This window comes from Prionailurus viverrinus, chromosome C1, assembly GCF_022837055.1.
Source record: "Prionailurus viverrinus isolate Anna chromosome C1, UM_Priviv_1.0, whole genome shotgun sequence".
Taxonomy (NCBI): domain Eukaryota; kingdom Metazoa; phylum Chordata; class Mammalia; order Carnivora; family Felidae; genus Prionailurus; species Prionailurus viverrinus.
The window spans coordinates 166628185-166655145 of NC_062568.1; the positions used below are offsets into that span (position 1 = coordinate 166628185).

At 44.6% G+C, this 26961-nt stretch overlaps 1 long non-coding RNA gene and 1 pseudogene across 1 annotated transcript; both read right to left on the reverse strand.

The window, feature by feature from the left end:
• Positions 1-736: 736 nt before the first annotated feature.
• Positions 737-26961, reverse strand: LOC125173217 (uncharacterized). The gene is made up of 3 exons (XR_007154969.1): positions 26848-26961; positions 20403-20479; positions 737-816 (listed from the first exon to the last, which is right to left on the reverse strand). It is a non-coding gene; the product is annotated as an uncharacterized LOC125173217 (long non-coding RNA).
• LOC125174242 (uncharacterized) lies at positions 10952-11047 on the reverse strand (annotated as a pseudogene).

Below are 26961 nucleotides of genomic sequence, written 5' to 3' on the forward strand. Positions count from 1 at the left end.
TGCCACTGCCAAACACCACAAGAGAAAACTGGGGCTCAGAGGGGAAGTGGAATGTACCCAAGGTCACACAGCCAGAGCCTAGGCTTTCTCCACCACAGCTATGTTAAGAGCCCACTCTCCCCCAGCCTCTCCGCCTGTTTGTCCCCTGCTTTTATGAACCTTAAAAGAGTTTTGGGTGGTTCAGTTGGTTAAGTGTCAGGCTCTCGGTTTTGATTCAGGTCATGATCTCATGGCTGGTGAGTTTGAGCCCCAGGTCCGTCGGGCTCTGCACTGACAGTGCAGAGTCTGCTTGGGATTCTCTCTCTCTCTCTCTCTCTCTCTCTCTCTCTCTCTCTGCCCCTCCCCTGCTTGGGCTTTCTCTCTTTCTCTCTCTCTCCAAATAAATAAATAAACTTAAAAAAAAAGAGAGAGTTTTGAAAAGAACTTTATCATTCATTCCACTTCTGAAGGTTTGGTCAATCTGTCTGCCCAGTGCAAAACCCGAGACCATTCAGTTATTCAAAATCGTCAGCCCTTAAAAGGGCTGGTGGCCCCACTGCTCGTCTCAGAGGCCAAATGTTCTCCAATGGCACCGAGGACTTCTTTCTACCTGCTGTGGTGACACTGTGCAAGTAGGGAGCCAGGGCCTTTGGTCTTGGAGACTATTTGAGCCCGTCTGAAATCTCAGAGGCCCCTCTGGATGCTGAGCACAGAGGCTTCTCTGACCATAGGCTCATCCACACTATAGGTCCAGCCCGTACCTTCATGGCCAGCGCCACCTCAGGAGCCAAGTACTGTGGTGATAACAGAGAAAGATCTTCAAAGGAGGCCAGATGCCTTAGGAAAAAAAGAAGAAAAAAAAAAAAAAAGCCAAATGAGTGAGAGTAGCCACGTTCTACCCTCAAGTGACCTGACTCGAAGATTTTTATCTCTGGGTCAAAACACTTCAGTTACTCAGGAATGAAAAGATAAAGCATTTCTTTTTCTAAAAGAGCAGGGGTGGAGTCAGTATGCCAGCATCCTGGGTCATGAATTAGTAAAGATAATTTACAACTTAATTGAAAAATGAAATGTCTTACCGATAACTTTAAAATGCCAGCGTGGGGGCGCCTGGGTGGCTCAGTGGGTTAAGTGCCTGACTCTTGATTTTCGCTCAGGTCATGATCTCACAGGTTGGTGGGATTGAGCCCCACATCGGGCTCTGTGCTGACAGCTCCCTCTCTCTTGGTCCCTCCCCTGCTTGGGCTGCTTAGGCATATGTGCACCCTCGCACGCGCGCTCTCTCTCTCCCAAAAGAAATAAACAATAAAATAAAATAAATAATAAAAAGTAAAGTAAAATAATAAAATTAAAAATAAAATAAACACAAAGTAAAATAATAAAATAAAAAATAAAATAAACGTAAAGTAAAATAATAAAATAAAAAATAAGGGGCGCCTGGGTGGCGCAGTCGGTTGAGCGTCCGACTTGAGCCAGGTCACCATCTCGCGGTCCGTGAGTTCGAGCCCCGAGTTGGGCTCTGGGCTGATGGCTCAGAGCCTGGAGCCTATTTCCGATTCTGTGTCTCCCTCTCTCTCTGCCCCTCCCCCGTTCATGCTCTGTCTCTCTCTGTCCCAAAAATAAATGGAAAACGTTGAAAAAAAAAAAATTAAAAAAATAAATAAATAAAAAAAATAAAAGAAATGTAAAGTAAAATAATAAAATAATAAAATAAAAGTAAAGTAACACAAGAAACTTAAAAATAAAATGAAAATGAAAATGAAATAAAATGAAATAAAATGAAATAAAATAAAATAATAAGATAAAATAAAATAAAATAAAATAAAATAAAATAAAATAAAATAAAATAAAATAAAATAAAATAAAATGCCAACATGGCCTGCTGTTTGGACAGCGCTGGGCAGGAGCCCCAGCTTGCTCCACACCAGCAGGGTGATCTTGAGCAAACAGCTGCACCTTCCTGAATCTGTCTCCTGGGCCGAACAATGGTGCCCACGGTGCCCCCTTGGCAGGGTTTGCAGGGATTTAAGTGATGTTACAGATGTAAAGCACCCAGCACCATGCCTGGCACCAAGTGGGTGCTAAAAAAATATTACTTCCTTTTTTTTTTTTTTTTTCAAGAATAGAGAATGAATTGTGCTTTGGAAATAAAATAGTCATGGAAAAACCCAGGAGCCCCCAGTGAAGTAAAGTTCCACCAGGGCTAAACAGAGCCATTTCCCAATCGTTTGTTCAAGGACCAACCCTCGCCCGTGTGACCGGCTTCCCACACAGAGGCTTGTATGCTTCCTTTCCTGTTCTCCTTGAGCCGGGCCTTGCCAGCAAAAATCGATTTAGCCTCTCAAAAGGCAGTGAGGACGACTCACTGGGAAGGCACATCAGCATGCCGGTTTTTTGACATGTGCACACAAATACTAAAAACGCACGCGATGTGATGCACCCTGATGAAACACGGGGCTCCCCTCCACATACATTCAGCAAAACAGGGGAGCTGAGGGGAGACAGCGGGAGCTCTGGAGCCTGATGAACGTGGGTCCAAAGTTGGTTCCTTCCTTTAACAGTGGTCAGATTGGGAGCAAGTCCTTGGAAGCGCCAGTCGCAAAAGATGGTAATTACAATACTTAGCCTTGGGGCTTCTAGCAAGGATCATATAAGACAATGTCTGTAAAAGAATGGTCGAGAACGCTTAAAGATAGTTGTTGTAAAAATGCCAAGAATCTGATATGGGAGGAGAGAGGGGAGTCTAGCACTGAGCTCACTTTCTTTATGGTGTTTTACCCAATAAACTGGCCTCATCTGTTTCTCAATTCCTTTGGGGGCTTTTTGCCTCTTAACAGGAAGGCTTTGACCTTAGCTGGCTTTGCTCTGTCATGGGACCTCTTTGCGTTTTGCCTCCGCAAATGAGCCAGCCCACCATCCGAGTGTGAATGCCATGCTTCCCTCCTACATCTCCCGCCACAAGCCACTCACAATCCCCAGTGCCCAGCACACAGCTGGGGATAGCAAGTCCTCACTGAAGGCTGGGAGAAGAGAATCGAATTCATCTCCACCCTCAAACCTCTTCCCCAACCCCTGCCCTCCTTCCCTGCCTCGTTTGAGCCTGGTTAGATGGGATGGCCAGCAGTGAGCAGGAAGGACAGGGACGAAGAATGGCACAAGAGTGACAGTCCAGATTAGGGTATGTTATTTTGGAATGGGAAACAAACAAAAAGGCCCTGCAAACATAGAAATTCGCCCCCTCCTCTCCTTCTCTTTTATCTGACAAACTGGAAAAGGAAGGTCAAGTGAAGCAGTCCAGACCTGAGACAGGTTAGAATCTGAGGATCCCATTAGCAACTATCTTGCATGACACTTTCCCCAGCTTTGTCTCATTTCAATCTTTACACCATCTTGGTGAGGCAGATGCTGTTAAGCCCATTCTACAAATGGTAAAACTGAGGATAACAGAAGCATAGCCATTTGCCTGCAATCAAGGAAATACCAGATATGGGGCTCAAAACTGAGCCTGCCTTCTCCAGATCCCAGGTTCTTCCCATTATGGGGGCCGTTTACCCATCGGACAAAAATGGAATTCTGAGCCCTGGGCCCATCACAGACTCTCCTCTATCCTGGCCCAACCCTGACAATCCATACACCTAAGTGACATGGAGCTGCTCACTTATTCAAGCTGTACTTGTGATCTGCGTTTATGCTATAGTTCTTTTAAAAAGATACAACATAATAAATACAATTTTCAAATCTATTGGCACATCACTTTTCACTAAAGCCTTTTTCTAATTTTTATTGAAAAATGTTTTTAATTTTTTAAAATTTCTCTGAATGCTGATTTATATTTGAGAGAGAGAGAGAGAAAGAGAGAGAGAGAGCATGAATGGGGAGGAGTAGAGAGACAGGGAGACACAGAATCGGAAGCAGGCTCCAGGCTCTGAGCTGTCAGCGCACAGCCCAATGAGGGGCTCGAACCCACGAACTGTGAGATCGTGACCTGAGCCGAAGTCAGATGCTTAACAGGCTGAGCCACCCAGGCATCCCTTAAAAAAATTTTTTTTAAGTTTATTTATTTATTTTGAGAGAGACAGAGACAGCGTGAGTGGTGGAGGGGCAGGATCTCAAGCAGGCTCTGTGCTGGCAGTGCAGAGCCCAACTCGGGGCTTGAACTCAGGAAACCGTGAGATCATAACCTGAGCCAAAACCAAGAGTCAGACGCTTAACCGACTGAGCCACCCCTGCGCCCTCTAATTTTTATTTTTCAAAGCACCCTATACAATCTGATCCCTTGCCTGCCTCTCCAGCCCACCAGCCCCTACTTTGTGCAGAACCCACAGAAGCCAGGCTTTCTCTCCTCTGTTCCTTCTTCCCAGAACTCTTCCCTCCTCCCTCCTCCCTCAGGCCTCAGGTGTGGCAACCCTTCCTCCAGAAGTCTCAGGAGCCAGACCTGCTAAGCCTCACAGCATCGGGGCCCAACCTCCCGAATAGCCCGACCATTCTGAGCTGGAAGTGCCTGTTCCTCTGTCGGCCGCTACCAGTCTGTAAACTCCTTGAAGGCAGGGACTGTGCTTCATAATTCCTACTTCCCAGCATCCAGCTCAGCAGAGACTCAGCAGGTGTGTCTGGGTCAAAGAATGAATGAATCAATCCCTACCCGCCTTCCAATAGTTTGTTTTACTCTTTACTTGAAACTCTGGTGTTCTGTCCCTTTGCCTAATCTGATATTCTTGGCGGGGGGGCAGTGTAATCGGTTGAATTGTATCCTCCAAAAAGATATATCCAACCCTCGGTACTTGGAAATAGGGTCTTTGCAGATATAATTAAAGATCTCAAGGGGCACCTGTGTGGCTCAGTCGGTTAAGCGTCCTGCTTTTGATTTTGGCTCAGGTCAGGATCCCAGGGTCGTGAGATAGTGCCCTGCACTGAGCATGGAGCCTGCTTAGGATTCTCTCTCTCTCCCTCTGCCCCTCTCCCCTGCTTGTGCTCTTTCTCTCTCCCTCTAAAATAAAAAAAAAAAAAATTAATTGTGGGTGTTTTTTTTTTTAATAAAAAAAAAAAGGATCTCAAGATGAGGTCATTCTGGATTTAGGATGGGCCCTAAATCCTATGACTACTGTCCTTATAACAGAGAGGAGTGGGAGATCTGAGACACGGAGACACCTTTTTTGTGTGAGAATAAATGTCTTTTGTTTGAAGCCACCCAATGCTGTGGCATTTGTTACAGCAGCCCTAGGAAACTAATATGAGCAGCAACGGTGGCTCTCACGGCTGTGATGTCCCACCCACCCACCCAGAGTCTTCAGAAACCTCACCATGCAAAGAGTAAACCTTACAAGGTACTGCATCTGAAAGGCCTTGCCTGTATTTTCAGCTGGGTTGCCCATTCTAAAGGTTGACCAAAGCGAAGGCAACGTGACCCAAAGCCCACGGTCATGTAAGTGAGCCAGTGTGGAAGGCACTAGCATCTGTGGTGCTCACCATGAGCTAGCCACTCTCCCTGGGGTCACATTTAGTCGTCTCCCACTCCACAAGTATTCTTGAGTACGTTCTCAAGGCCCATCTTAGAGAAGAGGGAACTGAGGCTCAGGGAGGTGGCGTAACCTGATTGAGATCTCCCAGTGATCTCACTGTGGGTGTTGGGTCTGGAGCCCTGAGCTCTCAGTGCAGGTTGTCACTTCACTAAGCTGCCACACTGTGTGACAGGAACAGAATCAGGACAGGGGGGAGGAAAGGAAGGGAGAGACCAGTGGAGGAGAGTGGTTCGGTTAGCAGATTTTGTGTGTTTGCTTTCATAGTCTGGGAACAAGCCGGTCTCCTACCTCTAACTTCCCATCTGTTGTGGCAGTGACAGATTTAAACCTTGAGTGATCCTTGTCTGGGATCGGTATGCATCTGTATGAGCAAGATTAATCATATTGTGAAGCTGCCATGGGAATTCCAGACAGCCCAGCAAGTATGGCATGAAGTGCAAGTGTGAACACAGGCACGCCACTGCCACACATGAAAGGGCATTGGTCCTGGGGGCACATGGGTGAAGGGAGTGGGCCCCTAATTCCTCCTCCTCGATGCTGATCACTTTAGTCTAGGGAAGATAAACGCTAGTCAATGAGCCATCCAGGCCTGGCATCACCTGTAGCATTGATGCAGGCTCTTCCCTGACATTTCAGGGAGAGGTCACACGCATTCGTGTACCCAGAAACTCTTTACTGAGCACTTACTGTATTTCGGGCTCCGGGGACACAGCAGAAAACCATCCTATTGTAATAACATTGTAGGGTGGGTGACAGGTGGTAACTACGCTTATTGTAGTGAACATTTCCTTTTTTTTTTTTTTTAAGTTCATTTATTTATTTTGAGAGGGAGGTTGGGGCAGAGAGAGAGGGAGAGAGAGAGAGAGCCAAGCAGGCTCTGCACTGTCAGCAAGGAGCCCGGTGTGGGGCTCGAACTCACGAACCGTGAGATCATGACCTGAGTCGAAACCAAGAGTCAGATGCTTAACTGACTGAGCCACCCAGGCACCCCGGACATTTCATAATGTATATAATTGTAGATTCACTATGTTATGCACCTGAAACTGATATGACATCATATGTCAACTATAATACAATTTAAAAAATAGAAACGGGGGGAAATAAACAAAACAAAATCTATTTGTACAAAGCTCTCATTCTACTGGGGGGGGGAGAGACCATAAAAAGTAAATAAATATATAATATCTCACTGGGAAGTGAGAAGGAAAATGCAGTGGGAAAGTGGGAGAGGCTGGGGGTGCCATTTCATGCAGATCATCAAAGAGGGCCTTTCTGATAAGGGGACATGTGGGCAGAAGCCAGATGAAGTAAGAGTGAAATCTACAGATACTTGGCAGAGGAGGGCACTGCAGGTATAAAAGAGCCAAAGGTAGAATGTGCTTGAAAAGTTCCAGTAAGGCTAGGAGACCTTCGAGGCTGGAGCAGGGGGAATTGAGACAGGGCATGAGGAAGACAGGTCCGAAGAATTTTCCGGGACAGGCCATGGTGAGAACCTCAGACTGCTCTGGGTGTGATGAGAAGTCACTGGAGGGGGTGGCACAGAAGGATAGCAACGTCCGTGCAGGTTATGGAAGGATAAACAGCAGCGGGCCGGATGGACGCAAGGAGGCCAGGGAGAAGGCTGCTGTAATCGTCCAGGGGACAGATAATCCTGGATGGAGGCCTTGAGTCACAGTAGATTGGAGCAGATTAAAAAAGACAAAGAAAAGGAAGTGAAGGGAAGGTGAGGGGAAGAAATAAAAAGGCTGGAAAGGCAAAAATAAAAATGGAGTGTGACAGGGGGCCCCTGGGTGGCTCAGTCGGTTAAGCGTCCGACTTCAGCTCAGGTCATGATCTCATGGCTCGTGAGTTCAAGCCCCACATCGGACTCTGTGCTGACAGCTCAGAGCCTGGAGCCTGCTTTGAATTCTGTGTCTCCCTACTCTCTCTGCCCCTCCCCTGCTCATGCTCTGTCTCTCTCTCCTTCAAAAATAAATAAACATTAAAAAAAAATTTAGAAAATGGAGTGTGAGAGAAAAGGATGTTTTACATACCAAACAAGAACTCAGTCACCAATTATTGAATGTCAGACTCTGGGATAGGCAAAAGGGAAATGGATACCTCCTATGTGCTAATCTCTGTACTAGGTGTTCATATATCCCACCTCATCTTCTAACAATCATTCGAGGTAGGAATAATGAGCTTGTACTCAGAGGAGGAATCTGAGGCCCGGAAAACATAAGTAATTTCTCCAAGGTCACACAGCCAGTATGGGAATGCTGGAATCAGAGTCGACAGGACGTCTAAGTCCAAAGCCAGCTCTTTCCAAACCTCATTCTGGCTGGGTGCAGAGAAGATTGTAGACATAGTCCCTGCCCTCAAAAACTTCCCTGACTTACAACAGCCCCACAAGGTCAGAACTGTTATGATCCCTCTTTTTAGAAACGAAAAAACTAATGCCCAGAGAGGTTAAGTGACTTGCCCAATTCACAACAGCTGGGAGTTGGTAAAGCCAAGACGCAAACGCTGGTCTAGCCCCTCATATCTTAACCACGACTCTGTGTCATTACACAACACAATGGTTTTGAACTTCAGTAAAACATATTTTTAAGCTTCATTTACAGATAGATGGTAGGTAAGAAAAGAACCAAGTCATCTAAGCCCACCAGTACTCCAATACTTTACATATCAAACAAGAACTCAGTCACCAATTATTGAATGTCAGACTCTGGGATAGGCAAAAGGGAAATGGATACTTCCTATGTGCTAATCTCTGTACTAGGTGTTCATATACCCCACCTCATCTTCTAACAATCATTCGTGGTAGGAATAATGAGCCTGTACTCAGAGGAGGAATCTGAGGCCTGGAAAACATAAGTAATTTCTCCAAGGTCACACAGCCAGTATGGGAGTTCATCATACTTCTTGATGAACACACACACACACACACACACACACACACACACACACGTACATTTATCGACATGTATACATATACATATAGATATGGACACACCCATAAAGTGCATGCATACACAACATTCCAAAGTCGATTACTTCCCAAATTAACCTCTGTTATCTGGATCTCTGAGGAAGTTAAGTCATTTGCCCAATTATAATAAACTGCCAAAGCCATCTTGTCCATTCCCAAGAAGTACACAGATGTAGTCTTCAAATTACTTCTTAAAAAGTCAACTGAAACACTCTGTTAACATTTCCTCAAGACGCTCAGGGAAAGGGTGATAGTTGGAAGGTTGAAATGTCAAATATTCATCACGGAGCAACAGAGGACTCCTCAAAACAATCCCCGGTGCCTTGCTTCTCTGGACATGCAGACTCAAATATACTGGTAATTCAATTCCAAGCAAAGGGAGGGAAAAAATCTCCTGTTGAGAGGTGCTCTGATGTAGGGAAATGTGTGGAAGCTAAATCTGTCCTCCAACAGTCCTGAGTTCTAAGCCTGTTTCCAGCCCTTCCCGGCTATGTGATCTCAAAGGGGTGACTGGGTTCCCCTATAAACAAAACAAGGATAATATAATACCTACTTCCGAGCTGTCACGAGGATTATAAAGGATTCCTTAAATAAAATGTCAAGCACACAGCTGATGTTGATGGAGGCCAAAGTTCGGAGTCTTGACCTTTCCCCTACAAGGTAGAGAGTCACTAACTCCCAACCAATAGAACCTATAATTACTATCTTTGGCCACCATGGGAAGGAGTTTAAAAGAGGGGGGGAAAAAAAGCAGTCAGATGTTTTCACGCAGAAAGGCAGGCCCAGGCATCATTACCACGTTGCTAGGTATTGTTAAGCCACCCACCTAGCCCCAGAGTGGGCAGCAATTAATGTAATTAGTGCAGTGATGAGTGTCCTCTGCAATGATAAACAGCTCAGTCCTGCAGAACTTGACAGACCTGCTGGTCCCATGAGGCTCCTGACCTCGAACTTCCACTTGGGGAGTGTGGTGGAGTACGGTTTAGTGGAAAGAGACAGGCTTTGAGTCAGATGGAACCAGAAGTCCATCCTGTCTTTGCTAATTCCTAGCTGGGTGACCAAAGGTAAGCCGTGTCACCTCTCTGAGCCTTAGTTTCCTCATCTCTAATATGGAGTTAATAATATTTTCACAGCGTTGCTATAGTTATCTCTATCATCATCGCCATCGTCACGGAAAACCCCAAAGCAGGCTGGCGTTGAACTGGCAAAAGGGTCGACACAAACATTGCGGGTACCTACAGCTGGCACAGCCCCATTCTTTTTCTCTGGCTAAAGTCAAAGCGTGTGCAGCACTGATCTGACCGGCTTTAGGGAAACTGCCGGGGTTTAGAATGAGAAGCATATGGACACCTAGAAAAAAAATGGAGAGAAAGTACTCCTTGACTTGATCATTTAAGATAATGTTATCAATAATCACCACAAGTATTATCAGCAATTTGCAGAAAACAAAAGCACCCAGGCAATCTGGCAGTTGCTAATAAAGCACAAAGCCTGCTTATATCTTTGTATCTATATTAATGATATTCCATGTTAAGAATTAATACCCTCACAAGATGTCAAATAATCCAAAGGTTATTACAAGTATATAAGTGTGCGGTGAGGGTCCTGATAATCATTGAGAATTCACTAATTTGTCCAACAGTTACTAAGTGCCTATTGCTACCAGGGATAAAGACCTTGAGTAGGGACACACACACACACACACACACACACACACACACACACACAATTAGGGTTCACTGAAATGAAGGTTCTGAAAAGGTCTGTAGAGTGAATCAAGAGGGAGGGATTTATGGGGAAACTACCAAGCAAAACTGAAGTACAGTCCCTGAGTCTAACATGGGAGAGAAGCACATGGCTTCTTGGAAACATGCATATGAAATGGTGTTAAATGAAAGAGCCAAAGAAAAAAAGAGGAAGAATCACAGGACTCAGAGAATGTCAAAACTAGGAAGAGCCTCAGAGAACACCCAGTTCTCTATTTCATTCAACCCTTTCCATGGAGTCCTGGGGACAGGTGAGGCTCACTATCCTAACAGTCTAGGCAGAGAAAACAATTTCTGGGTAATAATAATAAACATTTCCAGCTGCTAGCTGTCACGCCACTGTTTTCTCTCCCCCTAGAGAAAGCTTTTCGGTACACCGGGGAGTACGCTGAAGCTATGAAGGAATAACCTTGAATCCACTCTAATTTATTTAATAAAGTGGAGGTTGGGCGTCAACACTGTAGTTGAAAACCAGTGGTCTGGCCCAGGCCTTCATGCTATTGGTGGAGAAGCTGAGGCCCCGGGTGACCCATCTAGCCCATACTAACACATACCTCTTGCTCAATAGGTATTCACTGAATGAGGATTCATGAATGAATAGGCAAATGAGATGACATGGCCAAGGTTACCTAAGCTGTATGTGGCTAGTAACACATGCTGATTAAAACTTAGGAATTGGGAGTGAATTTATCTATCTATCTATCTATCTATCTATTTATAATATGGAACGCTTCCCAAATTTGTGTCATCTTGTGCAGGGGGCCAAGTTAATCTTCTCCGTATCACCCCAATTTTTGTGCCAAAGTGAGCACTGGAACTTGGAATGTGGCACCTAGAAACACATGTTCATTATGTTTCCTTTCTGTATTTTTACTCAAGTGTAACCTGAGAACTAAAACAACTGCCCAACAGACAAGGCGGTGTAGAGGGAGCCACAGTCAGAGTCTGAAAAGACATAGAGTTCTAGAATCTTTGGGATATGGATGAGACCAGTGTCCTGGCTCCAGTGATTAAAAGCCACAACTGAGAGCTCCCCATACAGTAGACACTTTAACTGACCGATGGAGAACAGAAGATCTTTTAACAAAATTGACCTAGTGCAGAGCCCGTAGAAGAAAGTCCTCGATACCTAATCATCGGTGATGGCTCTTCCCTGCCTTTCCTCTGCCCAGAATGCCCTTCCCAAACCCCCTCCTCTCCCAGTGTCAGTTTTTACACCCTTTATATTGTAGCCCCTCTTTAGAGAGGCCCTTTCTGATCATCCACTTTAAGCCCCGTTTATCTTTTTTTTTTAATTATTTTTTAATGTTTGTTTATTCCCGAGACAGAGAGAGACAGAGCATGAGTGGGGGAAGGGCAGAGAGAGAGGGAGACACAGAATCCGAAGCAGGCTCCAGGCTCTGAGCTGTCAGCACAGAGTCTGACGCGGGGCTCGAACTCACCAACCGCGAGATCATGACCTGAGCTGAAGTCAGTCGCTCAACCGACTGAACCACCCAGGCTCCCCATCATTTTTCTTCTTTAAACCCAGAAATACATAGAGAACTTCTAGGACAGTAGTTCAATTGTCCCCCAACTTCCCTGTTAGGTAACGTTCACATATTCTACTAGCTACACCCCAGGGAAAACATAGCTCCAGGTTATATGCAATTCCCACCTTGTTTTTTTTTTTTTCCACTCATAACACTTCCTGCTTATTGTGATTTCATATTTATTCAGCATCTATACAGAGCAACTCTAATACTGGTATTACAGTTCATGTTTATTGGGCACTTACTGGGGCAGGTACTCATCAATTCGTTTAATATTCGTAACAACCCTCTGAAAGGTTCTGTTACGAGCTTGTTTTACAGATGAGGAAACTGGGATTCAGAGAGGAATCTGACCGAGTTCACACAGTGCGTAAAGGACAGAGCCAGCTATCAGCTACCAGACGATCTGGCTCCGGAGGTTAAGTGCTCCACCTCTAGGCGATATAGACGTACCATGAGGGCGAACTCCATGTCTTTTTTGCCCACCGGTTCATTCCTAGGACTTTGTATACTGTGTGGTGTGGGATAGGGCCTCAATCAATATTTGTGGAAAGAATGAAAAGAAGGGAGGGGTGAGGGAGCAAGGGAAGGAGGGGTGCTGAGGAGGAAGATAAGTCACTCGCCCCTTCATGCTCTTCCATGGGTAAAGTAGGGCCAGGACGCACTGAGGAGTCCCCACCTCCCTTGCAAGCCATAGAGGTGCTGGACGTAGAGCTGAATGAGACACTGTCCCTGTCCTGGCAGAGTGCCTACATCCTCATATCAAAGTGGTCCATTGGTTCCGATGCACTCCGGGGAGCTCAGGAACCCCTTCAGTGGGTCCAGGGCCCTTCCCTGCCCTATGAAAAGGGGTTCAGCTGTAATGCAATCATTCAGCTTCAGGGCCCCTGTGCGGGCCCTCAGGTCACAGCAGTGACGATGACAGAGCTCTCTCTCAAGGAGTCACAGGCTAGTGAGGAAGAGCAAGCCTGGAACCAAGGAGAGGAGGGGAAGCGGACTGGTCAGACCGTGAAGGGAGGGAAGGAGGCACAGGGGGAGAGTGCCTGGATGGACGTATTCTACCTCTGGAAGTCTCTGCTTGTTCAGCTCACGAAGCCTGGGACTGGGGCAGGCTCTTCGTAAAGAACTGCACTCCTCGCCCTCCACAGCAGTGTATGTGGGCAGCCGTGCTCTACTACATGATACTGTGACACATGCAACTTGAAGAGAAGCTAAGACTGACCACCAGAGCAACAAGAGCAGTGTAACATACATGCAAGCCACCTTATTTCACGCTGGTCTTTCCCAGGATGTTAGCATTTTGCTCCACTAAGGAACGGCAGCGGAGCAGAAACCGTACCACACGGGGACATACAATTGCCTCAGAGGCATACAGAACCCAGGGTACTGGGTGTAATGCCCTTTCACCCTCCATCCTCCCGCTGGGCTGTTCTCCTACGTCCTCTTTCTTAAAAGAGCTAATTGCACGGTGTACCCCTGTCTTTAAGCATCTGCCCACACCTCCATAATTCAGCAGCCTCCTCTCTCTCCCTATGCCTTCCATCAAACAACCTTCACCGGGTTTTTTTTATGCTTATTTATTTTTGAGAGGGAGGGAGAGAGAGAGGAGAGAGAGAGAGAAACAGAGCGCAAGAGGGGAAGGGGCAGAGAAAGAAGGAGACACAGAATCTGAAGCAGGCCCCAGGCTCTGAGCTGTCAGCATAGAGCCCTATGCGGGGCTCGAACTCACAGACTGCGAGATCATGACCTGAGCTGGAGGCAGACGCTAAACAGACTGAGCCACCCAGGCGCCCCTAGCTTTCACCAGTTTTAAGGTCAAGTCATATTTGCTATAGTGTGTGTGCATGTATAGATTTCTTTAGTCAAAATTTAACAGGTCTTTTTGAAAGCATTATTATTTCTATTAGGATATTTACAGTTTTATCTTAGCATTGTGGCTATAATATAATACAGATTTTCACTGGTCGCCTCAACCTTATTTTTGCAAAAAGTTCTGTTATTTTTAACGCACAACTCTGCAGAACACAAAGCTTTTCGGGAATATACATGTCACATTATAGCAGAAATGCCTGTATCAATGCATCAAAGGCTTTCCCATCTGTTATTATGGCATTCCTTATGTAAGTTCTTTGAAGTAAGCCTAAATGGCAGATGAGGAAACTGAGGCTCAGAGATGTTAAGTGACTCATCCAAAGGTGATGAAACATACTTGAATCCAAAAGTCTTCAAGTCCATTTACCCAGTTTTCACTGTACCCACACTTAGCACATTTCCTAGCAATATGGTAAGCAATTGATCAGTAAGTTATTCAAGGAACAATTAATACTACCAACAGATCCTTCATCTATCCAACAATATAGTCCATGAAAGCCACTTTGAAAAAAAAAAAAAGAGGGAAAGAAGAAGGTAGCTACGTTTTTTGAACTCCTACTATAAGCCAGGAATGATATTCAACGCTTTTTGAACACACATACACACATCAAATACACATACACACATCAAGCATACACACAGAGACATACATGCTATGAGACAACTGTTTTTGTTCCACTTTATATGTGAAAAATTGATGTTCAAAAATTTAAGGAAATTGCCTGAGATTATACTACTTGGAAAGGAATGTACTGAGATTTGAACCCAAGTCTCCTTGATTCCAAAGCCCATAGTTTCCAATAGATTAGTGGAGAATGCCTACCTCCTGTAGAATAAGAGAATACTTTCAGTGGTATAAGGACAAATCTGTTTATTTTAAAGACTATATATTTATTTTTACATGATTTTACAAAGATCTAAATGCTTATGGCAAGTGATATTTGTTATCAGTTTACAACTGAAATGCATCATCTCCTATAAAAACATCTTTAAGTTTTAAGAAAGTAAACCTCTTTAAGAGAAAAGTATTAAGACTGTAAATGAATATAGCAAAATGGAAAAAGTGATGGGTAAATCGCTGAAATTTGAGGAACACAGCTCTTAATCCTAACAAGGCCCTTAATAAAACATTTTCCTTGTGCAGTTGATTCCCCTGAGCTAGATCAGCAGACATTTTCTAAATTACCTCGAATAGAAAGGAAATGAAAATAGGCGTGATTCCTGGGCAGTGTTTTCAGGAACTTAACATGGTGCTCTTTATTTCAGTGTCTGTACCAACTGCTGTTTTCTTCGCAGGCCTCAGAGGTAGTTGGTCAAAGAAGTGCTCAAGTTCTCTTAAGACAGAGGGAGCAGTAGAAAAAGAAGACAGTATGTTTTTTAAAGGGAGTAATGGAACTTTCAGGGCCTAGTGAATACTCCCAAATGATCAAACATACGCTTGATGTTTACGTTACCTAGAGAGAAAAGCAAAAAGCCCTGGGCCTAATCTAGACACCTGTGTTTACATCTCATCTTAGCCACTAATTTAATGTGTCACTCAGGTAAGTGACAGCTGGGGAGCTCACTGTCCCCACTAGCCAAATGAAGGAATTTTGATTTCCAAAACTACTTTCCAGTAATGTAAGACACACCCGATCGAGAATAACTATCACTGGCAAGAGCAGCTATCCATGTAAGTTAGAAGGCACCTGCCTGCCATGGGCACCAGAACTCTTCCTGCTCTAAGAATCTGTGATTTCACGATTTAAGTTCCTCAGACTGCAGATGACCATACAATAGCCGGAATGCACACAGAGGGCCATTAAAGTCTCTGAACTATGCTTAGACTGTCACACCACGGGCTGCACACGCCAAGCTGGTGTAAATGCCTCCCTGCCCTTCCAGGCAATGAGTACACTGGTTAATTAAATGTCCATGTTCATATGGACTATGCCCATTATAATTGTAAATATGGAGTGTGTATTTTTAAGAAATGTTTAATGCAATTTGGTAATACATTGAGCACAATTTAAACTTTCCCAGCTAAGTATTCTTTCCCTCACTTTATTGTTATTTTTAATAACTAACAAAGCAATGAATGCTGATTGTAGTAGACGACTGTACCGCAAACATTCGTTATCTCCTTCCACAACCTCCATGACCTCCCAGCTCCACTGATACTGGACTTGGCCACGTGACTCGCTTCAGCTAATAGAAAGTGGGCAAAAACGATAGTATAGTGGCTCTAAGCCTAGACCTTGAAAAGTTTCCTGTGGTTCTTTTTGCCCCAACCTCTGCCACGAGAAGAACAGTTCCCTGATAGATCCTGCCTCTCCAGGATGGGTTCCAGAATGAGACACATAAAGTGGAACTGCATTTGACCCCAACCCTATTTCTTCAGGGTGCACACGAACACACGCAGCTGGGCACTAAAATCAGCAGTTCCAGAAAAAGCCACCATCGCTACTCAGAAAACTCCAGGCGAGGCACGTGCAATGGAGAGAAGAGGCCACTGAAAGGGACTTTAGGAAGTGTATGCCACCTCAACTGACCTGCAGACCCATACGCAGGAAAACTATACTTAACCTTGTACAGCACTCTGATTTTGTGGTGGTTTCATGACAAAAGCTGATTAATCCACCTATTGTGACAAGTAAAAATTTACAGAAATAATATATTTTAAAAATGAAGTGCAATCTCTTTACTCCCACCCTCAAGGAAGGTAGCTGACAATAACCATTTGATAGGTGACTTTCTACTCCTTTTTCTGGATTTTCGAAGGATTAAATGAGCAAATGTGTGTAAAGAGCACTTGGCACAGGGATGCGCATATGACGTAGGCACTCATTAAGCATTAGCTGTTCTTACTAATATTCTCATGCAAATAAATATACTCAGATATAGAGTTTTTGTAATTTATGCAAAAACAAGACCATGCTACATACCTTACTCTACAACTTGCTTTCTTCGTGTAATGTGGTTTCATGGATTTTTTTCTTCAGGTCAACTCATCTTTTTAAGGGCAATTACTCATTTTTTAAATTAGCTACATGATATTCCATGGTTTAAATGTACCATAATATATTTTACCTATTTCCACCTTGTAGATAAAGAAACTGACACTCACAGAGCTGAGGCGTTTGTCAAAATCTTTGCTGCTGCTCCCTGTCAAGCCCTGGGACACCCTCTGGCCAATCAGAGGTGAGTGGAAGTGACAGGTGAGCAAAACTTTTAAGAGCTATCTCCTGGTGTTACCTCGCTCTCTTCCCTGTGGCACACAGCAGCAATATTTCAGACAGGGAGCTCCTACATCAGCCTGTTTCAAAGAAAGAGCCCAGGCCTAAATCAGGAAGGAAGTGTAACATGCGCATGGAATAAACTCATTTGTTTTAAGACTCTGAGATCTGGGAGGTGATTTGTGTACCAATTTAGAGAACGTTAAGACAGTGTTTTAAGACTTTCAAGTGTTTGGGTGTTCATTGTAGATATTCATCACCCACTGGTTTGGCCAAGCAGCATGCCGGTCAATCAGGATGTGGGTTGAAAGAATAATGGGAAACAATCTCTTCCCTAACATCCTTTTAAAAAATTATCAGTAGCCCTCTCCCCTTAATGACAAATCACTAGGCAAAGGACATCTAATGATGTATCACAAAAAGCAAGTCTAATGATGTAGTCCCATAGGTCGAGGACATCCTTTTTATGTGGGGAGCCTCTTAGGTAGGTCAGGATCATGAGAACGTTGACCCATTTTCTCCACATTGCCAACTACATACACAGAAACATGCAACATGACACTAATGTCAGCAGTTCCAAGAAAAGCCATCATCACTACTTAGAAAACTGCAGGGAAGGCAGGTGCAAGGGAGAGAAAGCAGGCTGAATGGGACCTCAGGAAAGCTAATCCCAGCTTCACCGGGTATCACCTCCAGGCCTCCATTTGCTCAGAGGAACTACCGTGAGGATCCAATGAGGGACAGCAGGTGCAGTCACAACTAATAAGAAAAAAACATTTATTTCTTATTTATTACGTGTAATACATGTTGATTGCAGAAAATTTTAAAACAAAAATAAAAACATGAGGAGGAAAATGGAAATTACCCAAATATCACAACTGTTGATACCTTGATGGTTAATCAGCCGTATTTCCTCCTACATAAATGTGTACACATTTACTGCAAGGCCTTCTGCATGCATTCATTAAGTGTGTGCCCACAATTACTACAGGTTCCTCCTATCGTGCTCATCCTCTCCATTCTTCCTTTCCAGTTTGCCTTGTGGTCCCTCCAAGTATGCACCATAATCTTGCCCTATAGACAGACATTTGTTCATTCATTCCCTTGTCCTAGAACAACTTTTCTCCACCAACTCTTCTTCTGGCTACTCCTACTCATCCTTCAAGTTTCAATTTATTCATCACCTCCTTAGAGCACAATTCTCTGGCCACTACCCTTGTCAGATGTCCCTTCTCTGTGCATCCAGAACGTCCCAGCCTTCTTTCTCATAGTGTCATCATACCCGACTAGTCTTGCCTCCTTATTGTCTATTTTCCTTGGCTATACCCCAACTTGTAGGCAGCTACTGTAGCTTTTGGTCCCCACTGTTTACCAGTGGCCAACCCATAGTAAATGATCCAAAGTAGTTGAATAAATGAGTAACAAAGTTAACAAAATGTGCTACCTGTATTTCTTTGGAAAGACACCTGGCACTTCTCAACAAACATCCAGTGAAAGATTAAATATAGAAGAGGATATAACACATGGCCACATGCTTCATGAAGTTTACAAATTATATGGGGAAGAAAAAAGCATTACCAATAGGAAGCATCAGTATGGAATTAAGTGCTAGGTCCTTTACTTCGGTCTCCCCCATTAATTCGCTTCAAACAGGAAAGGGTAGAACAAAATCCCTAACCTCAGTTCCACATGTATTCCCTGACAGTATTCTGCAGCACCAGTTGGAATAAGAAGACACTAGCCATGTTAACATATATGCTCCCAAGCCTTGGCAGTTCAACACAAAAAGTTGATTTCCCATTCAGGCAAAGTTGGATGCAAATTTTCTGGTCAGTGGACAATCTTCCGTGTGATCATTCAGAGACCCAGGCTCCTTTCATCTGTGGCTCTGTCCTTCCTTATGTCCCTTACACTTCACCAGGAGATCGGGAGAGATGGTTTTAGGAGACAGGCCTGTAGCTATCACACATTACATTTATCCCCTCTGTATTGGCTAAAACTCGGCCACATGGCCACACCTAATTACAAAGGAGGCCAGGAAATGTAGTTCAGTGGTACACATAGAAGGAAAAGGGGTTTGGTGGACACTTTGCAGTTTTTCTGCCACAAATATTTGTTATACATTAGAGCTCAGAGAGTATCCAGTCTCAAGTGGTCCCAGGTACAGGGAACTTTGGTTTACGAATACTGAAAATGCTCGTTGTCTTGATATAAGAACGTCCATCGAACTAACATTGCACATGAGAAAACATGACCTCAGATTTTCAAATTTTGGGAATAAAAAAGGGTCAATTCCAGAATTGATAAACCACGAACGTTGGTCACCATCCCCAGAAAAATTCTAAAAGAGAATATTTAAAGATGGTTTTTAGGAACCTTCAAAATAAAGTGACAATTACCACGAGTTACTACGAGCTCACTAGGAATGATCATAAACTAAGGCAGCATACTGTCTGCCACATAGAAGACAACAAATATGAATTGAATGAATGGCCTTCAATTCTACATTTAAGGCAACTTTCCCATTGGTAAATAACCACGACTTCAGAAATTTGTTCCTTAAATACTGCCGTGCTTTCCTTTCTAACCTCTAAACATTACCCTCGCTGTGACCTCAAAACCTACCGAACAGGCCAACTCTCCTGTGGAACACCTGCATAGCTATTTGAAGCCTTCTGTCTATGCTCTCACCGTCGCTTCCTTTCCCCCCAAGTTCCTTCTCCGTGGGACGTGGTTTCCAGCTTCTCGCCATTTGACTGACCTCCTCTGAGATCTGGCTGGCCAAAACTGCGTTCCACAATTTCATGTCGACAATGTTCCCAATGAGGTCCAGCCAGCAGCATTCAGCAGGATTACCTCTCCCCAGCTCTGAATATCACCGGAAGTACATAAGTAGTGACGATGATGCCAAAGGGATTCCCATACTGGGAAAGGGGGCAGGCCTCGAAGAGGACTTCCACTTTATGATCTCGGAAGTTGTGTAGAAGTTTTGAGTGCCGAAGAGACATCACCATAAGGGTGATGATGTGCACCCCAATTACCCATGCCTCTTTGACCAAAACTTATTTTTTCCATTTTGTTTATTTTTGAGAGAGAGAGAGAGAGAGAGAGAGAGAGAGAGAGAGAGAGAGAGAACACAAGTGGGAGAGGGGCAAAGAGTGAGGGGGACAAATGTTCCAAAGCGGGTTCTGCACTGACAGCAGAGCACCCAGTGTGGGGCTCAAACTCACGAACCATGAGGTCATAACCTGAGCTGAGGTCGGATGCTAAACCGACTGAGCCACCCAGGTGCTCCAAAAACCTATTTTCTTAATGTTTATTTATTTCTGAGAGAGGATGTGCATATACAGGGAAGAGGCAGAGAGAGGAGACACAGAATCTGAAGCAGGCTCCAGGCTCTGAGCTGTCAGCACAGAGCCCAACAAAGAGCTCAAACCCATGGACCAAGAGCCAAAGTCAGAGGCTCAACCAACTGAGCCACCCAGGAGCCATTCCTTGACCAAAACCTAGTCCATGCATACTCTCCAATGACTCAGTAGTTCACTTACTTGTATTTCAGTTTTTATTTTCATTTCTGCCTCTTTACTCCAGTTGTGATGTGAATGTACATATCCAAGCTGACAACCTGGGGAAGAAAAAGAAAAAAAGCAGGTGGAGGATGAGGAAGATATGGAAAATTCCAAGATTGGAAAGCAGTCTCAAGCAAACAGGAATAAATTTTATAGAGAGTTGATCCAAAAGAAGGACTTCCACAGGGGCTCTGATGTGTAACCAAGATTTAATGAGCACCCTCTATGTGCCAGGAACTGTACTAAATCCTGTGGATACAGTGAAGACCAAAGGATGTACTGATCCTGCCTCTGGTGGGCAAAACAGATCTCAAAATAACAATTAATAAGGGAAATATGGAATAATAAGCTAAGGTAAATTCGACTGAGACAAAGAAATTTCCATTTCCTTGGCTTCAGCTTTCCAGGAGGGGACATTTGCTAAAGTAATTTCTCATCCACTTTCCCCATCCCTTATTTCCTCCCCATGGGGAAGGTGTGGGTTGTCTGATGGCTGGAGTCTGTAGAAAGATCCAGCATGCCCACCCCAACCATTGCACTCTCTTTTCAGGACCCATTTGTCCATAGGATGTACACACTCACTGTATGTTCGGAAGTGGCTTGCAAGTTCCCACCTTTGCCAGAGACCAACAGGTAAGTTTAATTCCAGGTAAAGCATGAGGAAACCCATTGTGGCCTTGTGGCTGCATGCCCTACAAGCTATCCTATATCACAATGACACTGTGATGTCCATTCATCTGATTCCTATCTCTAACGTCCTGCTGGTTCTGAACTCAAGAGGGAAAGAAAGGGGTGTTATTTATTACACTCCGGAGTTCCCAACCGCTATTTAAAAAACAAAAAACAAAACAACGCAGAAAACCAAAAATAAAAAAACAGTCTTATGAGGTATAAGAGGGGAATCGAATTTAGATGGGGGAAGGATGCAGTAGGAAAGGAAGCCTTTTCAAGTGTTATTTAAGCAAACATCTAAAGGAAATAGAAATTGACCAAGGAATAGCAAAGAAGGGGGAAGGCTGATATAAAGGTTCTGAGGCAAGAAACAGTTTATCTTGCTTGAGGAACTAGAGAAGTCCAGTGTGGGAGTCTTCAGGGCTGGTCACCAAATGCTTACAGTTCTCTGCCTTCCAGGCAAACAGGATTGCACTTCCTGGTCTCCTGGTGGCTGGGTGGGGCCATGAGACTAGTTCTAACCAATGAATTGTGAGAAGTGATTTGTTACATTCTCTGGCAAAGGTACTTAACTGCCTGGCCAAGACCCTTCAAAGTTTGCTTTCCCTCTACCACGAGATCTGTAATGTTCCTGAAAGTAGGTGCTACATTAGGCTGGGTCCCAGAGAAGGCAATGTGATCAGAGAGTCCCTGCCAACCCTTGACAGATATGGAGCAGGAATAAGAAATAAATTTTTTTGGCTTAAGTCACCAAGATTTGGAATTTTATAATTGTACTTTAACCTAGGCTACCCTGACATATATGGTCAAACCCAGCATGGCTATAATATAGTTGGTGAGGTAACATAGGCCAGATCAGGTGAGATGTTATAGGCAAGGTAAATAATGCTGGGTTTTCTCCCAAATGCAATAAGATACACTCAAGGAGGCTTCAGCAAGGGAGTTCCAATTTTTATGTGTTAAAACAAAGTATTGACTATTAAAATGCCCCCTTAATTCCACTATAGAAAAGGCTATTTAAAAAAGAATCCATCAACAAGCATTTATTGAGCACCTTCTAACCTTCCATGTGCCAGGCACGGCACTAAGCATTGGAGATAAAAAAATGAATTAGAAAAAATAATAATAATAAACATTAAACAAAATAAATTTGACACAGTTCCTGGATTTGGAGTCAGGGATACAAGCAGACATCTACGAGAACACGTCATAAACATCCTCCGCTTTAGGTATGTGCCAAGTATGGTGAGAGCTAGAGAAAATAATAACTGGGGTGTCTGGGTGGTTCAGTTGGTTAAGCATCTGACTTCGGCTCAGGTCATGGTTCGAGCCCTGCGTTGGGCTCTGTGCTGACAGCTCGGAGCCTGGAGCCTGCTTCAGATTCTATCTCCCTCTCTCTCTGCCCCTCCTCTGCTCACACTCTGTCTCTATGTCTCAAAAACAAATAAACATTAAAAAATTAAAAAAAAAGAAAATAATAACTATTTGAGGATAGGGTGGGAGATAGGGTAGCAGAAAGCTTCAGAGAGAGCAATAATTTGAGCGGGGTCTTGAAGGGTAAGTAGGAGTTTGCCAGGTGGCATTTTGATTAAGGATAAAATTAAATGGAAAGAAAAAAAACACCAGAGGAATTGACAATGTTTAGGGCAGCTGAGACCCTGTGTAGTTCAGGGCACGGTGGACTGTATTACTATTTGCAAACACTTGCTGCCTGGTCCCACTGACATCAGGCTTGACAATGAGAACTGCTCTCAGCAGAAGCTTTAAGCACCACGCTCTTTTCTCTTTGCCATGACAATCAGCAATGTTTCCGAAAGGGTCCTAGAGGAATGATGATATTGTGTGAGGCAGAGACACAGCCAACCCATAATCGGCATGCAGTATGAATGAAAAATATGTTTTGGTTGTCATCCAGTAAGATTTTTGTATTGCTACCACAGCATAACCCAGCCTGTGCAGAGGTGTGCATTTCCAGCTCTTGACTTCCAACACATAGTAGGATCGCATTTTCTTGCACCCTTTAAGCAATACATGATCGTGTGACTTGTTCTTGACCAATAATATGTACATACAAGTAATGCGCGTCATTTCTGGGAGGAAACTTCACTGCCAATGTGAATTCGTCACGTTTCCTTTCCCTGTTGAGGTGATTGGGATGATTATGTAAAGCATTTATCAAGATGAAACCTTCTTCAGACTCAGTCTCTGAATGAGTACATTGAGCAGAGCCCCTCTGACCTTGAACATGTAGTATGAGCAAGAAATAAAGTGTTTTTGTTAAGCCACTGAGACTTTAGAATTGTTTGTTATGGTCGCAAACATGGCCTATCCTTAATGATATAAAAATTAGCATATAGGGGCGACTGGGTGGCTCAGTATGTTAAGTGTCCAACTCTTGATCTCGGCTCAGGTCGTGATCTCCCAGTTCACAGGTTCCAGCCCTGCACTGGGCTGTGCACTGACAGCAGGGAGCCTGCTTGGGATTCTGTCTCCCCATCTCTCTCTGCCCCTCCCCCCCTTTCTCTCTCTCAAATTAAAAAAAATAAACTTAAAAAAATTAGCACTGAGACATGCGGTAATGTAACAACAACAAGAACAAAAGTAAACATTCATTTAGAAGGCAGTAACTAAGAACACTGTTATCAGAAGCTAACAGGATGGTGATCCATTTGGTGGACATATCACCTGTAATAATGGAGAAGGCATATCATGAACCTAATAAATTAAGCAAGAGATTGTAAAATTGTAAAACAAAATGTTAGCAGCCTGTGTTGGTGGCTGTTGGATACGTTTGGAAACTTACTACAAAAAAGAAATGAGCGAGCTCACCGAAGATTTGCCCAGCTTGTAAACAGAAATGAAAGAAAGCCGGGACAATCTGTAAATTCAGAGGTATTTATAGGGTTAGAAGAGGCTATTGTTTTTCAGTCTCAAGCAGTAAAATATAAAATTAAGACATGTTTTTGGCCAAAAATAAATAAATAAATAAATAAATAAATAAATAAATAAATAAATACCAGTTAAAATCAGCCTTGAAGTATGGATCAAGTCAAGGGTATGGCCTCAAACCTATTGTTATAACCTCTGGATAAATTAAGATGTTACCCAGCACATGCTTTCAATTGGATGAACTGGCTCTGGAAAAGGGAGGGAAAGTGTCACTCTCCCACCAAAGCCCAGTAAACCCAAAGCACACAAAACCAAGTCAGGAGAGAGTGGAGGAGAAGTAGGGGGAAGTGAATGAGAGAGAGAGAGAGAGAGAGAGAGCAGGCATGAGAGCAAGAAAGCAAAGAAATACAGCAAAACGTGGAAGCGTGTCTAGGAAAGAACTGGCTGTGGCTGTTAGCTCATGGAACGCCTGGAATCACACAGATAAGAAGGCTGCATTTTTGTGAGAGTTGTGCTGCCAAAAGTGCATCCGCCTGCATTAAAGGAGACCGGATTCGAGACTTAATATCACTCTGTACCTCCCCTAATGTTTAAAAGCGAATTTTAAAGCTTTTAGGGCTGCTTTAGATGTAGAAAAGGAAGACTTTCTCAGAGAGCAAAGCCCCGGGTCATGGAGAGCCATGGGTAGGGCAGCTACACGCAGCGGGCAGAATCAGGGTCTAATCGGGGTGCTGGTCTAATCGGGGTGCTGAACATGTCTGCTCAGCGGACTGCCTGGCGTCTACCGTGGTTTCCCATTCCTTTGCTTTCCAAACCGTGTGCCGGTTGCAGCTCTCCTAGCTCCTACTGTTACGTACTGAGGATGCGCAGGGTAGACGCCTCGCGTTTAGAAAAAAAGAGTCACATCTGGAGCTGATACAGAGTCGACTACGAATCACCCAGAACCTGGAAAGTGAGCTTGACATACTGCGACTAGATGAATCTTTAGGATTGTCCCCCCTTACGGGGGAAAATGAGGAAATTCTGCCTGGGGTGGGCAGGGTAGAGGGAGACAGTAAGCCAAACATTCGGTGAACAGAAAGGAGACTGCTAGAGTCATTGGTGTTTGTTCCGCAAATATTCCCGGCTCTCTCCCTTCCAGACACTTGGCTGGAGTCAAGTTGGACCTCGCCACGTGACTTGCTTCGGCCAATGACAGCCGAGCAGAAGCGCAGCAGGTCTCACTTCCAGGTGGACGCTTCGAGAGCCAGCGAATGGTTGGTTTGCTGCCTTCTCTCCCCCAGCCAAGATAGCAATGAGAAGCACGGGTCAAGAAGTCCTCAAGTGTCCACCATGAGCAGAACTCCCCTGCAGACCCAGAGTGGGGCATGTAGCATGAGCAAGAAATAAACTTCCCTGGGGTAAGTCACTGAGATGTCAGGCTTGTTTGTTAGGGGAGCAGAGCCCAGCCTTTCCTGACTGATACTGGCAGTGACAGATGAGGCAGGAGAGCAGGATGGGACTGTGAAAGACCCCTTCTCTCAGGCAAACGCTTCTCTGAACTCTTTCCTGGTCACAAGAGGAAGCCATGAAAGCTTTCAAGCAGGGGCGTTAACATGAACAAATCTGTTACTTTTTGGATGAAATAGGCTACTTCTCAACATAAGGAGAAAAGAAGCCTGCTAAACCACATAAGGCAGAGAGAAACACACAGAACCCTTAGGCAAAAGATACAGAGACAGAGACAGAGAGACAGAGTCAGGCGCGGTCATTTCTTCTTCCACACCATCCAAGTGCCATTTCCCCCACAGCTAGTACAAGAAAGTCTCCCAGAGTGGAGCAGATACAAGGGAATGTAACACAGACCTGAGGTCGATTTCCTGTTGTCTGTGTGACCTGAGCCAGATAGATACTCAACCTCTCTGAGCCTAGTTCCTCATATGTTAAATCCAAATAATAATATATGCAGCTCGACACGGTTGTAAGAAGAAACAGCATATTTCAATTCCTCAGGTGAATGCCTGGCTGGTGGTAGGTGTTTAATACGTGAAATTTATTTTTGCTCCCGTTGACATACAAAATCATTGAGAACACCAGCTCCCTGATTACAAAAGAAAATGACTCAGGGCCACAGAATAGAGAACGTCTCCTCCCTGAGAAAAGTAACTGGAATTGTCATCACTGTATCCCTAATACCCCTCCCCCCCCACCTCCATGCCCAGTGCTCACAGGAGCCGCTGGGTTTTCCTCTGCTGCCTGAGAAAATGAGAGGAGTGAAGGAAAGACTTCCCTGACATTAGCTGCTGTCGGGCCATTGAATCTGAACTCTCAGAGCCACAAATACCCTAAAGCTCTGGGCTATACACCCAAGGCTGAATTCCCCTAAGTTCAGAAGCTGAAAAGCCAGAATTAGAAGCTAAGTATGTAAATTGCTGCAGTTCCAACTTCTTGCCCCAGTCCTCAACAGGAGGCACGGGAAAGTGCTGACTTCTGCTCCTTTCGTCCCGGCTTCCTCCCCTCACTGCTCCTCACAGGAGTACACCTGCTCCTGCCAACTCACACTCCTATCCTGGCATTCCATCGAGGCTCTGGGAAACCCTGAGGCAGGGCAGGGAAGGGGGCTGTTAGGCGACCGCCTCCCGGCCTGGAGGCGATGATGCTGCACTATCTCAGCCCTGTGAGGTGGGTCTCACCGGCCCCACTTGCAGATCTGAAGGATCCCAGAGAAGTTCGGCGATTTGTTCACGTCACACTCTGGCAGCTCTGGCCACGAGAGAACCCACGATTCCCGAGTTCAGTATTCTTTCCGCCATACACTTTTGTCCCGAAGGGGTGCGGGGTAGGGGGAGAATAGAATAACAACCGCGGAAAAGGAACCACTTACATGTGTCTAGCGCTTCCTAGAGGCTACCCAGGATATGGGCCCACCACCCGGCCGGGAGCGGCGAGATTTTAAATCCTGGTCCTATCCCTGACTCGCTCACTCGTTGCGTGACTT